The sequence below is a fragment of the Thunnus maccoyii genome, chromosome 14, assembly GCF_910596095.1.
Source record: "Thunnus maccoyii chromosome 14, fThuMac1.1, whole genome shotgun sequence".
Classification (NCBI taxonomy): domain Eukaryota; kingdom Metazoa; phylum Chordata; class Actinopteri; order Scombriformes; family Scombridae; genus Thunnus; species Thunnus maccoyii.
The window spans coordinates 24,870,320-24,884,533 of record NC_056546.1 but is presented as its reverse complement, the minus strand read 5'-3'; the positions used below and the strand labels follow the sequence as shown (position 1 = coordinate 24,884,533).

The following is a 14,214-nucleotide window of genomic DNA, read 5'->3' as shown; positions in this document are numbered from 1 at the left end:
TGTATGTTTTATGTCACGAATAAAACGTTATTAAAGATGAATGGCCTCTTCAGTTTTTTGACAGTCTAAATTGTTTGGATTATTGACAATATTTTCTCTACCATATCCTCTAAAACTCAGTCTTGAAATTATGACACCATTAGGCTAATGGTGTAGGCTGGTATCCTTAATACACACACACACACACATATATATATATATATATAATAAATCGTTAAAGGACACATTTGCGCAAATTAAAAAGGGAGGGATTGTTTCCATTTTCCTTACACAATAGCTCATAAAAGTGTTTTGAAAAAGCACAAGTGTAGGAATGGACTCATTAAAATGCAAAGCCATATGATCATGGCATATACCAAATTAGGAGATACAGTGTGCTGCCATCTGTTGTAACATTGATGTTAACTGTCACAAAAGGAACAAATGGCGACTGTTCGTGCGTCCTGTTTTCACCATATTGTGCTTCATTCTTTTCTGTCTCTCCCTCCTCTTTTTCTCTAGAGAAAGTGCATAGTGAAGAATTCAGGGTTTTCTCACACTGTTGCATATCATTGCAAAAGAGCACAGGAAGACTTTGAGGTATCGCAGGCCCTGGACAGCCTGTCTCTCAGTCCTGCGCAGGGGGTTGAAGATGCTGTCTCCGGCTGCTGCAGGCAAATATTTTCATTTTGGCGTCCGGTGGCATGACTCCAAGCTGTGATCGCTCCCTGCTCGATGTAGATTTGCATCTTCAAAGGGACATCAAAGCAAAGGTAACTGCTAGATCATTGAGATCCATTGAGCTCTATTGTCTCCCGATTGAACAATTCGCACTTACTTGAAAGACGCGGAGAGACGGCGCCCTCAAGTCTGCAGAAGGTGTATATTGCCTCACGTTAAAGTCATTAGGTGGCACCAGCTAAATAGGTGACTGATTGAGTCACTGTGTCATAAAGCGGGTATGCCTGGTTCGCTTATGATTGGCAATTTGGAATCAGAATAGGAAATACCTGCTGGTGGAGTGATTACATTCACTGCAGGATATCACTCAGCAACATATGCTGTGTCATTCAGATCTGGGCTCCTTTGGCAGGTTTTATATTTAGCAGCCACATGCCTTTTTCAAAGGATGTTCAGAAGGGCCCTCTTGCCTGCATACACAAGTACATTTAAAAAGAAAATAAATACTGACACCTCCCACCAGGAGGCACAATTACTAAAGGGGATTATTAGAATTCCATGCATCAGTAACTACTGTAATGAGAAGAACATTATTCATTTAAAGGGTTACTGGATCCATTTATGCAAGCCTCTATACAACCAGACAGTACAAGGCCTCAGTCTGCAGCATTAACTAGGATAGTGCCTGGCACTAATGGCAACATGAGCAATAAATGATCCATTATGAGAGAGCAAAGAGTGGGTGATTTGGCCGCCACAGGCAGACCTGGTTCCCCAGAGAAGAAAGACTGTGCACCAACTGCACGCAGCAGGAGGTGGAAACTGAGCTGCACTTTTTAACCACCTGCCAACTGTACCAAGACATCAGAGACATATACCACCCACAGATTACAACCATGCCAAAAGACTTTGAAAACATGGCTAAAAATGTACATATCTGCTGGGTGAAATACAGCAATGTGCAAACACAGCAGCAAGATTTGTGAGCTGCTGTGACCGGAAAAGGACGTTGAATGGTATATAAGCACCATGAAGACTGTCAATCACCTGTGTACTCCTGCACTGACCATTTACACTGTGCTGATCTTTGTGCATAGACATTATTGTACATACATACAGGACAAATATCTTTAAATACATTCACTTAAAAGAGAAAAATGTTTCTCACTTATTTGTATTTATATTTTATGACTGTAAGTCTACATTTAACTATTTTATTTTAAGTTATTTTTACTTATCTGTATATAGCAAAATCACTTTTTTCTTGCTTTGGCAGTGTAAACGTCTGTTTCCCATGCCGATGAAGCCCCTTTGAATTGAATAGAATTGATTTGAAAGACAATGACTGCTTCACTGATCCTTTTGAACCAGGTGAGTGGGTGCTAACAGTCTCACTAAGCTGCAGCTGGATGGCAGCAGACAGACAGGAGCCAAGGCTGGATGTTGGGAGAGGCCAAAGGTTGTTTACAAGTTCAGTGGAGAGAGACGCTAATGAGATCTACAACATCATCTGCTGATTATTCTGATGGCATTAAGCTTACAGTATGTGGCTTTCAGGGGAATTACTTCCATGGTTTTAAATGTATAATTAGCTCTGAGTTTTTGGTAGGAATTGCTCATGAAATGTGCAGTTAGGAAAATACTGATTGTTAGTTTGACAGTTAGGAAAGTGCTTCTACAATAAAATCCTTAAAACTTATAGAAGTCACATATAGCAGTTTTATCAAGTCGCCTTTTGTCAGTGGTGGAAAGTACATTTAAGTACTCAAGTAAAATTTTGAGGTACAACTGTAGTTACCAACTACCCTGCAGAATAAGATTTCACATTAAAAAACACTTATAATATGCTTTTAAAATTCAATACATTACAAAGATTAAACTCTGTTCCAAACTTTTTTCCCTTTCCCTTGTCCCTGACAAATATGCAGTGTGTAGTTGGGGTCCTTTGTAATGTTTCAGATGTCTATATGAGTTGTGATTTCCCCTTTAAAATTCATAGTTTCCTTTAAATAACTGTTTTAGGCCAAAAGAAGTATAATTATACAATATTTCACAAAAAGCAAAAGTCAAGCCCAAAAAATGAATACAAAACGGGGTTGCAGAACTTAGTTTTTTTTTCTACCCTGTCCCGTTGATCATTCTAAATCTCCAGATTTGTTTTTTGACCTACCAGAGGGGGGCTGACCCCTGGGTTGGGAACCACTGGACCCAACTGTACATAAAGTGGTTAATGCTAGTGCCATCTTGAGCATCTACAACAGTAAAATGCTACTTACACATTGATGCATCTGTATTATAATGTAATACAATCAGTCACAGATGCTATTTTTCTGCAGAACAAGTTCTTTTACTTTTACTCTAAGTACATTTTGCTGATAATAATTTTGTTAATCGTTAATAATTTTGATTTTGAATTAAGGATTTTTACTTGTAATGGAGTATTTTTATTGTATATTTATTGTTGTACTGGTATTTTTACTTAAGTAAAGGAATCTGAATACTTCTACTACTTCCGTCTTTTGTTTTGACATTTTCATTAAAAGTGAGAAGATAGTTAAATAATATAGTATATCGTTTTGGCAGTGTATAACAATAACACTTTTAGCAGCAAACAAAAAATGTGAAGAACATGGTAGAATCTGTTAAAATGTCCTGTTTTTATGTGGTTAAAGCAGCAATACTGAGGCAATTTCTTGGGCACTGTTGCCCATCAGAGTTGCCCAAAAGATTGCCTAGTGTATCACCACCCTAAGTCATTTATGTGCAAGTAAAAGTAACAATGTAAAAATGACTAAAATATCTTTATTATGTGATTCAGCCTCCTCAACTTAAAGACCCCTTTACTTATAATCTAACAAGTCAAAATACTATTATTCAACTTAATCAACATAAATGTCAAGTCCAGTATTTAATGACAAGAGAGCTTTATTTAAAAAAAAAAACAGCAGACAGAGACAAACAGATGTTTTAAATGAACAATAATGTTGTATCTATACAAAATCACATCACCCTGTACACACATTGTCATCATGAATGAATATGATGAAATCTGAGTTATGATATGACATAAAAACTAATCACAGAGACACAAAAATCACCTGCGGTCAGTGTTCACTTCTGTCGTGCCCAGGAAGGCTGGAGCCCAGGCTGCATGTGTGTGCACGCTTTGAGGTCAGCTGTCATGCGGAGAGGATGATGAAATGGCTGACTGACGGGTGGAATACCTCTGCAGCCCCATTTTCCCATGCCCTATGCCTCTTTAAAGTTACATCTCAAAGAGGTATATGCATAGGAAAAAGGAACAGCGAGTGCAAAGAGCCCTGCTTGCCTGCCGCTGCACGCTGCAACCTGGAGGGCAGGGATAAAAAAAAGCCACTGAGATACATGACTGCATGTACAACACAACAAAAAAATCACATATTTTTTTCTGTAGGTGAGATTTCTTCTCAACTAGAAGCAGACAACTTTTGTTGTTCAATATAAAACTTAACATTCATATTCCATCTTTTTCAAAAAGTCAATGTTTGGATCACATTTTCTTAGTTTAAATCAAATAGATCAGTTTATAAAATGAGTCAGGCGTGTAGAGGACTTACCCTGTAAAGCTCCAGATGAGTCTCTCCTGGGAAGGCACCTCCTGTTGGCCATTTATCCCTCCACAGGGACCTTGAAGATGTTTGAGAAAGACAGAGTAGCTGTTGTCTGTACTCAGTCAGCACTTATCCTCCCTCCTTGGTTTCAAGCCATGGCAACACACCTGTGGAGACCACAGATGCCTCTGCAGAAAAAAAAAATAAAAACAACAGTTTGCCACACTGATACACATACAGTAGCACTGGCGTCTATGCATAGTTCATTGTCTGTTATGTCCAAATCTTTCTAGTTACAATGAACTTGTCACAGTTATCATCTCCTATCTGGCACATGCTGTACACGTCAAAAAGCAGAGTGTGGAAGAAGGGAAATGTTCAGGACGCCTCGTTCCTACCGGTGGAAAAGTTTCTTATCTGTTCAGGGTTTTTTTGCTCCCTTTCACCCTCCCAGAAGAGGGCCCCCCGTGCTTTTTAGCACTCAAGGTCTCTAGACAAGGACTCTCAGGGTGTGCTGAAGTGAGACACTGACACACACACACACATACACACACACACACACACACACACACACACACACACACACACACACACACACACACACACACAAATACACAGACGTGCTGTGTAGTGTGTGGTAGAGGGAGTGTTATGGCATGTCAAGGCCAGTGCAAACAGCCGAAGATGAAACTGTGCTCTTTTCTCTGAAGCTCTGAGTTTGCACCGTTAAGAGCAGCAGTCATATATCACAGGGTTTGGTAAAGGAAGATCTATCATAGATGAGCATGTTGGCCCAGTTGAGGTCATCTCACACCATATTGTGGCAGTTAAAATCTCTTGGTATCTCTGGGTGAAAGAGGCAGCTGATGAACACCTCAAACAGCTGCATTATGTTTTAGAGTGCTATGAAGATGTTTTACATCTGGGTATTGAGTTTTGGTCAACACATACATTTTTTACTTTGTGATCATTGCATATGTTAAATTACATTAAGAAACATGGCACACATGTGTGTTGTCCTAACCTGTGCTCAATGCTTGAGGAGGCTGATATGTTTTATATAATCATTTGTGCTGTAAAAGGAAGATTTTGGTGTAGTCTGAAGAAACTGTGTTTGAAAATATCTTGTCAAAACCAAATTTAAGGACATACATTGAATGCATATGTATGTGTGTATGCATGTATGTATAGATGTATACATGGCCCTGATTCATATGTTACATCTCTTTTATCTTGAGGCCAAACATAATTAATTGCACAGTTGAGATTGCCAGGTCATGTGTGCTGTGTGATTTGGAAGAAATGGAAAGTGAATCCCATTTTCTTTTGTATTTCACATACTATGATAATTCAAGAGTGTACATTTTCCATGAAATGTCTTGAGAAACCCTGAAATATTCTGGTATACAGACTGGTTGTTTAATTTTGATGTGTTTCATTTGCTAATCTTTTTTCTAAAGCCTAAAAAAAGAAGGCAAAATCATATAATTAGCATTCATTTTGATTTCTCCAGTATTGGTTTTACACAGTACATATAAGACATTAAGGTCTGAAAATCTGATTGTGTAAATAATTTCAGTTGGTTTTCTATATTTGTTGACTCTATGTAGTGACAGTGTATATGCAGAATCCTGGATCTGGCTTTTATTCATTTGTAAGCCAACGCAGGCTGTGCATGGTTGTATGTATGACACAACAATAAAATATCATTCCTCCATTCTTATTTTATCTGTGTTTTTTGTTTTCTTTTTAAGATTATGTAGACAGTGACTTTACTTTCAGTAAATTGTTATATGTTGCTGCTACATACTGTACAAACCCAGTTTTTTTCCAGCCTTACAGTTAGAGATAAACATAAATCCTCCAAAGCACCACTTGGTGGCAGCAGTTTCAAGCCCTGACTGGCAGCACACTGAGGTCAAATACTATTTGTCTATAGTCTAATAGTAGATATTTGTTTAAATTTAGGTAAACTGTGGACTGTATGGCACTGCTGTGAGTGACACCAACAGTGACATGTGCACTGAAGTCAAATTCCTTTACTGAGAGTATCTGAGTGATGCTTTGAATCGTCCCCTTTTGGTGAGACAAATACAGAAATATTTGATCCAGAATGGGTTCTTTGATCAAGGTCTGAAGAGCAGTGGCATATTTGTGCTCTGACTGGAGAGCTTATAGTCATGGAGAGCCTGCGGTGTTTACTGATGATTTCAATATGTACTTATATAGTAAATCCAAGGTACAGCATCCTCCTTTCTGCACTCCTGTGGACGCATACGGGAGAGCTGCAAAACAAATACCTAAAAAAAAAAACAAGAAACAATGGCAAACAAGTGTACTTTATTGCAGCAGTTTCCCTTACATCAAAATGTTGAACTCGTTTCCTCTACGTCTCATGAGGGACTGCTTTTAATTGGGTACACTTTAACATGCAGCTTTAAAAATCCACTCTTGTTTTTGCAGAGTGTTTCATTTGAGCGGGGCAAATTTGCAGAGTTAAGCACAAATGTCTCACTCCACAGGAAAAAGCAACAAAAGCTGCTTGTTCATCTAAACGTATCTGCCATGGAGCAGGAGCGAATTCACTCAGCACAACATTTCAGAGGCGAAAAGCGGTTTGAGAATTTTGACACTTTGACAGGATGAGGGTATGATATTTCCTGAATTGCAACATAACAAACACCTGTAGTTGTCTTTAAGCTTGGACTGGCAATTTGCGGGATCTGTCACACTTATTAGCAACAATCGGAGGCGTGGAGCACTCAGTAAACACCACGTTTGACTTTGAAAATACATGCAGTGTAATTTTGTATATTTGTAGGAAAGAATTAAGTACAAATTAGGAAAAGTTTGACAGAAGTTAAATATGTTGCTCGTGGTAGCTTCATATTTAGCGTGCAGAGTGGTATCAATCTTCTCATCTAACTCTCACCAAGAAAACAAGTAAGCTTTTGAACTTTTCCTTTAAAGATATGTACTAAAACAATCCAGTGTGTGTATTCCATGAAATAATATCAAAGCAAATTCTCCGATGGATGAAGATATTATTAGCCAAGCTAGGCCAGGCTCAGCATGGCTGAGGAATGGCAATGTCAGTCAAATATCTCAACAAATATTGAATGGATTGCAATGAAATTTGGTATAGATATTCATGGTTCCCAGGTGATACATTGGTGACTTTGGTGATTGCCAGACATTTCCTCTGGCGCCACAGTGAGGTTGACATGTGTGGTTCAGTAAAAAATGTCAAAATTTCATTGTACCTGCAAATAATGACATTCCCATCAGCTGCAACTCTACTTTGTGTTTAGTGCTACTTTGAATGTTAGGACATGTTAACCTGCTAAACTGAAATACTAAATTTAATGATAAATAATAGATGAAAGATTAAAAAATAAGGAGAATATAAGGATTCACTTCTAAAACCCAGGACTGTATTTTGAGGTAACAAAATGGTGTACTTTTGAAGACTTATTCAGGAGTAGAAGCACATGACCTTAGAAATTTCCATTGGCAGTAAAGCAGCTAAGAAACTAATTTTGTGTCATGGTCCTGTCTGGTTTTATTGTCTTTTCTGGGTTTTTGTCATTTGTTTGCACTGAGTTTCCCTCCTTTGTTCCTGTGCCCCTTACCCAGCCTGCTTTTCCCTCCACACCTGCCCTGCATCTAGCATCTTTAGCCCTGCCCTGCTCTCAGTGTTTTCCCCAGCCAATCAGCTCCTACCTGCTCCTCCTACCCACTCACCTGCTCCCTATTCCCTCATCAGCTCCTCAGTACATTTACCAGGCTCAGTCATTTATTCCCTGCCAGTTTGTCTTTGTTACAGTGTTGCTCCTATGGACATTTGTAGTCAGTCATTTTGTATTCTAATCCTGTCTGTTATCTGTTCCTGCTGTTGCTTATAGTTTGGACCTTCTGTCTGTTTTTGACCTGCCAGCTTTTTGGACATGTAAGCCTAATTTTGTACTTTGATTTATTAAAACCTTTTTTTCATTCAACCTGTGCTGCCCTGTGTCTGCATCTGGGTTCTCCACCTGTCTGTCTCATCCTCATTTGTGACATTTTTGACCTCAACTTTATTTATCAAACAGTTTGCTTGTCTTTACAATGAAGATTACAGCGTCAAAGAGCTGCCAATGTGGCTGTAGACTCTTAGTCTTGTTTTTGGGTAAAGCTGCCCCCCTGAGAGCCATGGTTTAAAATGTAACAGTATAATATACTGAATTTTCACACAGTATTCACTTTAAGCAAAATATCGCATTCACTACAGTGTAACCCACTGAATACAATGTAAGATAATTGTCTTCATCTCCTATGTGAACCACACTGGTCCAAGGTTATTTAGATACAAAGAATGCTTTCAATAACTAAGACAATGCTAGCTCTTGCTATTATCATAACTTTCTTTTCAATGTGAAAATGTTGAACTTCTCTTGGAAACTGTGAGACTGAATCCCTGTGTCTCCCTCTTCCTTTCCTTCTGCCAGCAGTTAGTGAATTTTAAGTTCCCCTCCCTCCATATCCATTGTTGTGTTGTGCTTTGATGCAGGATGCTGGAGACGCCGTTAAACAGATGGAGACAGGGGGGTGTGCTGCCTGGGCCCCTCATGTAGGGGCCAATCTGCATCAGGCAAGGGGGCTGACAGAATAAGGCCATGGGGTGCTGAGACAAGCACCTGAACCAGGTTCTCTGGGGAGTCGGGCCACCACGCTGCCACCTGGCTCCCAATAGGAGGCTCGTGAGTTCAAGCATTCACGGGCTAAAAGTTCCCCTCATCTCTGAGCCGTTATGGTTCTTTTCATCTGCTCTGTATAGATGTGTGTATGTCTGAGAGAGAGAGGAGGAAGAGGAGGGGAGAATGAGAATAACAGAGCATAACAAAGAGCAGCTGAAAAAAACAATGATTACAGAAGGTCAGATTGTTCCGTGAACCTCAAAATTCAGGCTCTGCTTGTAAAACACAGCTACATAATAGACTCCAATACAGTATACTGGATACATTTTGAGTGCGTAACCTCATTTTACATTTAAATGAATGTCACTGGCTTAATTTTACTGCTTGTATGTTTGTCAGTTGTCTTTCTCTGTTCTCTGCAATGCGCAGAAATCTATTTGTAGTTCACAGGCAGCTGTAATGGAAACCAGGCAGCGTTTGACCTCAAGCTTTCTCATGACTCTTATTCACGTGCTCATATCCTTCAAGGCTGTAGACCACACTGCCTGCAACCATCTCTTCTACTTCTCTGTTACTCCAGGCGTTACTCTGACATTCTTGTCAAGAGACAAAGACAGCAACAACAGCATGAGCTTTACTTCAGTTCGTTTTTAGATATTTTGCTAATAATTCACAATATCATAATTATCCAACTAGACAGGCTAAGAATCTTCATCTTCCTTTGTATAAAACATCACATGGTCAGTTTTCTATCAATTATCGTGGAGTTATCTTGTGATAAGAAAATGTACATAGATGTAATGGATTCCTTTGTGTCATTGTCTATGTAAAAAAAAAAGAGACTTAGAAATGCCCTTCTGGCAAAAACATTTGACTTGGAACAATAATGATCATAGTTACTGTTGTTCATACTTTTACCCCTGCTTCTCTGCATTTTTAAAAAAAAATATGGTGGTGATTTTGTATGTTTGTATTTTACCTTTTTGTTTGTCTTTTGTGTGTTTTTCATATAAGCCATTACAGGTTTCTAAAACGTAATAATAATAATCATAATAATCATAATAACCACAATCACAATCATAATCATAATCATTCATAATCATAATCATAACAGTTCCATGATTGCATGCAAAATACTGAATTATCATAGAAATGTCTTTTTTTCTCAATAGAGTATGGATAAGCAGCTCTTCTCCATTTATCCTGAAGACATAACTATTCAAGGTTGGATGTTTTTCATATATAAGACTCATACAATTAAAAGATTTGGTTATAGGGTGAAATCCATGAAATGCTCAATGGAGAACAGATAAGTGCTCATGTCACCACAGTGGCACTTTTTGGCTCACTGCCATGGTAGAATCCTTCTTTTAAAATTAACAGTGATTCAAATAAAATCAGATTTTTTTTTAAACAGTGAAATGACTCTATTCTGTCCTTGTTACCCTCACTTTCTCTGTGTGTCTCAATCTCTTTCTCCCCCTGTCTCCCTTTCTTTCTCTATTCCTGAGGGTGGCTCAATCAGACGACAACGGTGGCTGTCTGTCGTCGTCAAAAGACATTTCAATTTGGTGGCCCTCCTTCGGGCCCGGGCAAATTACCACTTCAAAAGGCTGTGAGTCCCCAGGTCGCTCCCAGTGGGGTGGGCCCGGGATGCTGTCTCCCTCTCTCTCTCATCCCTCTGTTCAGCAATGCTGATGAGGGCTCAGGCCCCCTTGAGCATGCTTGTCCCTTCATACTAAACAAAACTCTCTCCTGTACAATAAGGAGCAGGCTCCATTATTCTGCATGAACAGCGTAATGTCTTAAATTTGTGTTAGGTGGAATGTGCGTGAAGATATTAAACCACTGGAAATGAGCAAATGGGAAAAATGTTCGGTCTACAATATTGACTTCTAGGCTAAATTTTAGGATTCGACATGGAAATCCATTCCACAGATTGTGTCCATCATCAAACATGTTCTACACAATAAATGCTTAAAGTCCAGATGAAACAGTATTTTGAGAGTATCTAACTTCTGTATCTTGATGTATTTCTGAGTGAAACAGGATAGAGAGGCGGGACATAACGTTGGGAGGAATTTGATACAAATGTTGAAAAGAGGGCATGTCATAATGAATCTTAGCTTGGTGCTGCTAAAAGTAAGATTGATTGATGGGTGGATGTATTGGTTGAAATTGGTTGGTTCAAGCCAACATGAGCACACATCATATTTTGTTTTACAGGAAGGAAACATGATTTGGTTTTGATATAGGAATACAAAGAAATGGATTTTTTTGTATTTCTCTTGGCATATATTGTTAAAGAGGTGCACAGTATGACCTTGGATGTGATCTAAAAGGGTTAAAAAGGCATTTTTCATTTCATCTTGATTTTAAAGCCGGTACAATGTAGAATTTGTATAGCTTAATGGCTTCTTTTGTAGAAAAAATAAGAAATGCAAATGAAAGTTGATGTAGTCTGTGTCTTTTTTACATTTTTGATAAAAAATTAAATAAATAAATACAAAATGTTCAAGCCATATCCATAGTAGCTTTAAAGGAATTTTTAGACTTTTCCATATATGAGCTGGTTCACATTCTTGGCGAGAGTTAGATGAGAAGTTTGATATTACGCTCTTGTTTGTAGGTTAAACATGAAGCTAGAGCAAACAGGTAGTTAGCTTAGCTTAGCATAAAGACTGGAAGCAGTGGGAAACAGCTAGCTTGGCTCTATCCAAAGCGGAGACGCTAGCAAATCACTGGAATGGCCGAGAAATATTTCTAGCACTTAACTCCCTGAAAACACTATTCGTCATTTCTACATTTCATTTTTGTATGAGGTATTTATGCCCAACCAAAGCACCTGTTGGCTCTATTTACTGTACAGACATGACAGTGATATCGCTCTTCTCATCTAACTCTCGCCAAAATGCGAATAATAATTTTCCCCAAAATGTCAAACTATTCTTGTAACTTATTACTTAACTGTAACTTATTATTACTAATATTTAATACTTATCTTCAAGAAAATGGACTATCAAAGTGATGTAGCCTAAAGGAGTGCATGAATGACACATTTAAAAGCAAATAAATCACAATTGCAAAAACTTACAAAAGTGGACCGAGTTCAGTTGCAGGCTATTGACAAACACCCGCTATGTAGTGCATCTTTTCTGTCACAACCCTGGTTTAGTTTCAACTTGTGATGTTGCTCGTCTCCTTACAAAAAAACCAATATATTTAAAAGCAATATATTTTGTCTCATCAATAGTATATAATAATATTCATATCAGTGATACTGTAACAGTGGTTTTTAAACTAATGTACCATTAGTTTGGACACTGATAATTTTGTGTCTTTGGAGCTATATAAATTGTGTCATGCTGCTGTGAAAGCATACATATCAAAACAGATGGATCAAATTGCCAGACCTCTTTTTTATTACTGTCAAAAGCTACATTATTGGCAGTTCAATTCAGTACCCACCATGGATGAAAGTTCAAGTTAACAGTTCATTTTTTATCATGTACAGTTACCAGTGTACGATGTGTGGTGAAATAGAAAGCAATTTTCATGAAGTGTTTATGTTGTGTAGCCCTTCTAGTTGCTAAGTGAAAACAGTGCAAACAGTGTTAGTTATGTAAAGGCACTTCCATCCAGAGTTCCCTGTTTTTTTTCATTTGTGTAATGACCTCAATCAAGACCAGAGTTGGAAGTGCAATGGAAATCAACTTCACACTATTGCTACATCTCTACAGTATCATATTGTCCCCTGAAATACTCCATTAAACTCCCAAGTTCAGTGTGTGATAGGGGTATAGGACGCTAAAACCCTACTTGCTCATCAATCATTGTGAGTCACAGTGGATAAAGACATTGGCTGAAATTCTAAAATGAGATATAAAATATAAATGACTGAAGGTATTAAATGCAGTACAAAGACATGAATTGAACTACTGTAGCTTCCTTAATGCAGTGAGAAGATCGATTTGTGTCAACAGAGATTTGAGTAATGGTTCTGTTGTTCCATTCTGTAAGTTTTTGTTTTGTTGGGTAAATGAATGATGACAATCCCTCTTTCAGCGGTCTTGCAGCTCCTCTTGTATTATTGGAGGCATTGTAATAAGCCTTGCAGTGAGTAAAGCAGACATTACAGTGCCTGGCAGGGAGCTGACAGTGAGTGAAGGCGCGCTATTGTCTGAGTTGACTGACACTCCCGGAGTCTCCATGCAACACCGCCGCTTTAATGTGGCGTGCTGCTGTTGAATGCCTCTGTTTGGTTTGATCAGGCTAATTGTGCAGTAATATTGCAATTAAAGATCAAACACTGTTTAATGAAATGAAACCCTGCCTCTCTTGGTGGTGTCTCTGGGCCTTTGACTTGGCTGCTGTACACGAGTGCTTGAATTGTGTCTGAGGTCTTGGAGAGACCAAGAACATTCATATATCACTGTGAGGGAAATCTATATCAAAATTGAAATCATTTAGTGGTTACACAAAGGACAGGTGTAAAACACTTCTGAAATGTGCTTTCAGGCAGGGCTGGATTTACCCACTAGGAGGCCCCAGGGCAAAAATGGTCTGTGGGCCCCAGTGCATTTTGCCCAGAGGCCCAGAAACCAACCAGCATGTCAACACTGGTATACTATCCTGCCCCAGGTTTGCCATGTAAGCATAACATCAGTTGTAATATTAAAGGTTGTTAAGATAGATTTTGACACAGGGCCCTTATATGACACACAGCCTTGAAATTGGATGTTTTCTTTTTTTCCTTCTTCTTCATTTTTTTTTTAAAATTCTACCTTGTGCTGTCTTTCAAATGTAGTGCTGGGCTGATCTTCTCACAACCTGATAATATGTCAGACATGCCAATTGCTTTAGTCTGGACCATACAATGAACATTTATGTTAATGTATGTTAGCATCAATGTATGATGGATATGTGTTTTTCTGTAATGTTGAGTATCTGTTATTGCCTGTATGTTTGATGGACAATTGTCTTTGCACTGCTGTTCTTAAAGATGTATGTGACTAAGTTTTCATTAAATAGTATTTGAACTGTTATTTGCTTTGAAATATTTATCACCCTTTCAGTTTATTGGTATATATGTAGTTCGATTGTGATCAGAATGTTGTCTACATTTGTGGAGTCAATGTGAAAGTGGTACTCTTACATCTGACATGAAAACATACAACCTTTCAGATGATTTATCCTCATTCATAGTCAGGAGAATAATTTGAGATTTGCACTTTTCAGGGAGTTTAAGTTTGTTCGGTAGACTTCTGAAATGTCAAATTTAAGAAAAC

At 38.4% G+C, this 14,214-nt stretch overlaps 2 long non-coding RNA genes across 2 annotated transcripts; one reads left to right on the top strand and one right to left on the bottom strand.

The window, feature by feature from the left end:
* Window positions 1–3,567: 3,567 nt before the first annotated feature.
* LOC121911909 lies at window positions 3,568–4,709 on the bottom strand. The gene is made up of 2 exons (XR_006099974.1): window positions 4,257–4,709; window positions 3,568–4,008 (listed from the first exon to the last, which is right to left on the bottom strand). It is a non-coding gene; the product is annotated as an uncharacterized LOC121911909 (long non-coding RNA).
* Window positions 4,710–7,609: 2,900 nt separating this feature from the next.
* LOC121911835 lies at window positions 7,610–13,931 on the top strand. Its single transcript, XR_006099960.1, has 3 exons — window positions 7,610–8,199; window positions 8,800–8,989; window positions 10,099–13,931. It is a non-coding gene; the product is annotated as an uncharacterized LOC121911835 (long non-coding RNA).
* The last annotated feature ends 283 nt before the right edge of the window (window positions 13,932–14,214 follow it).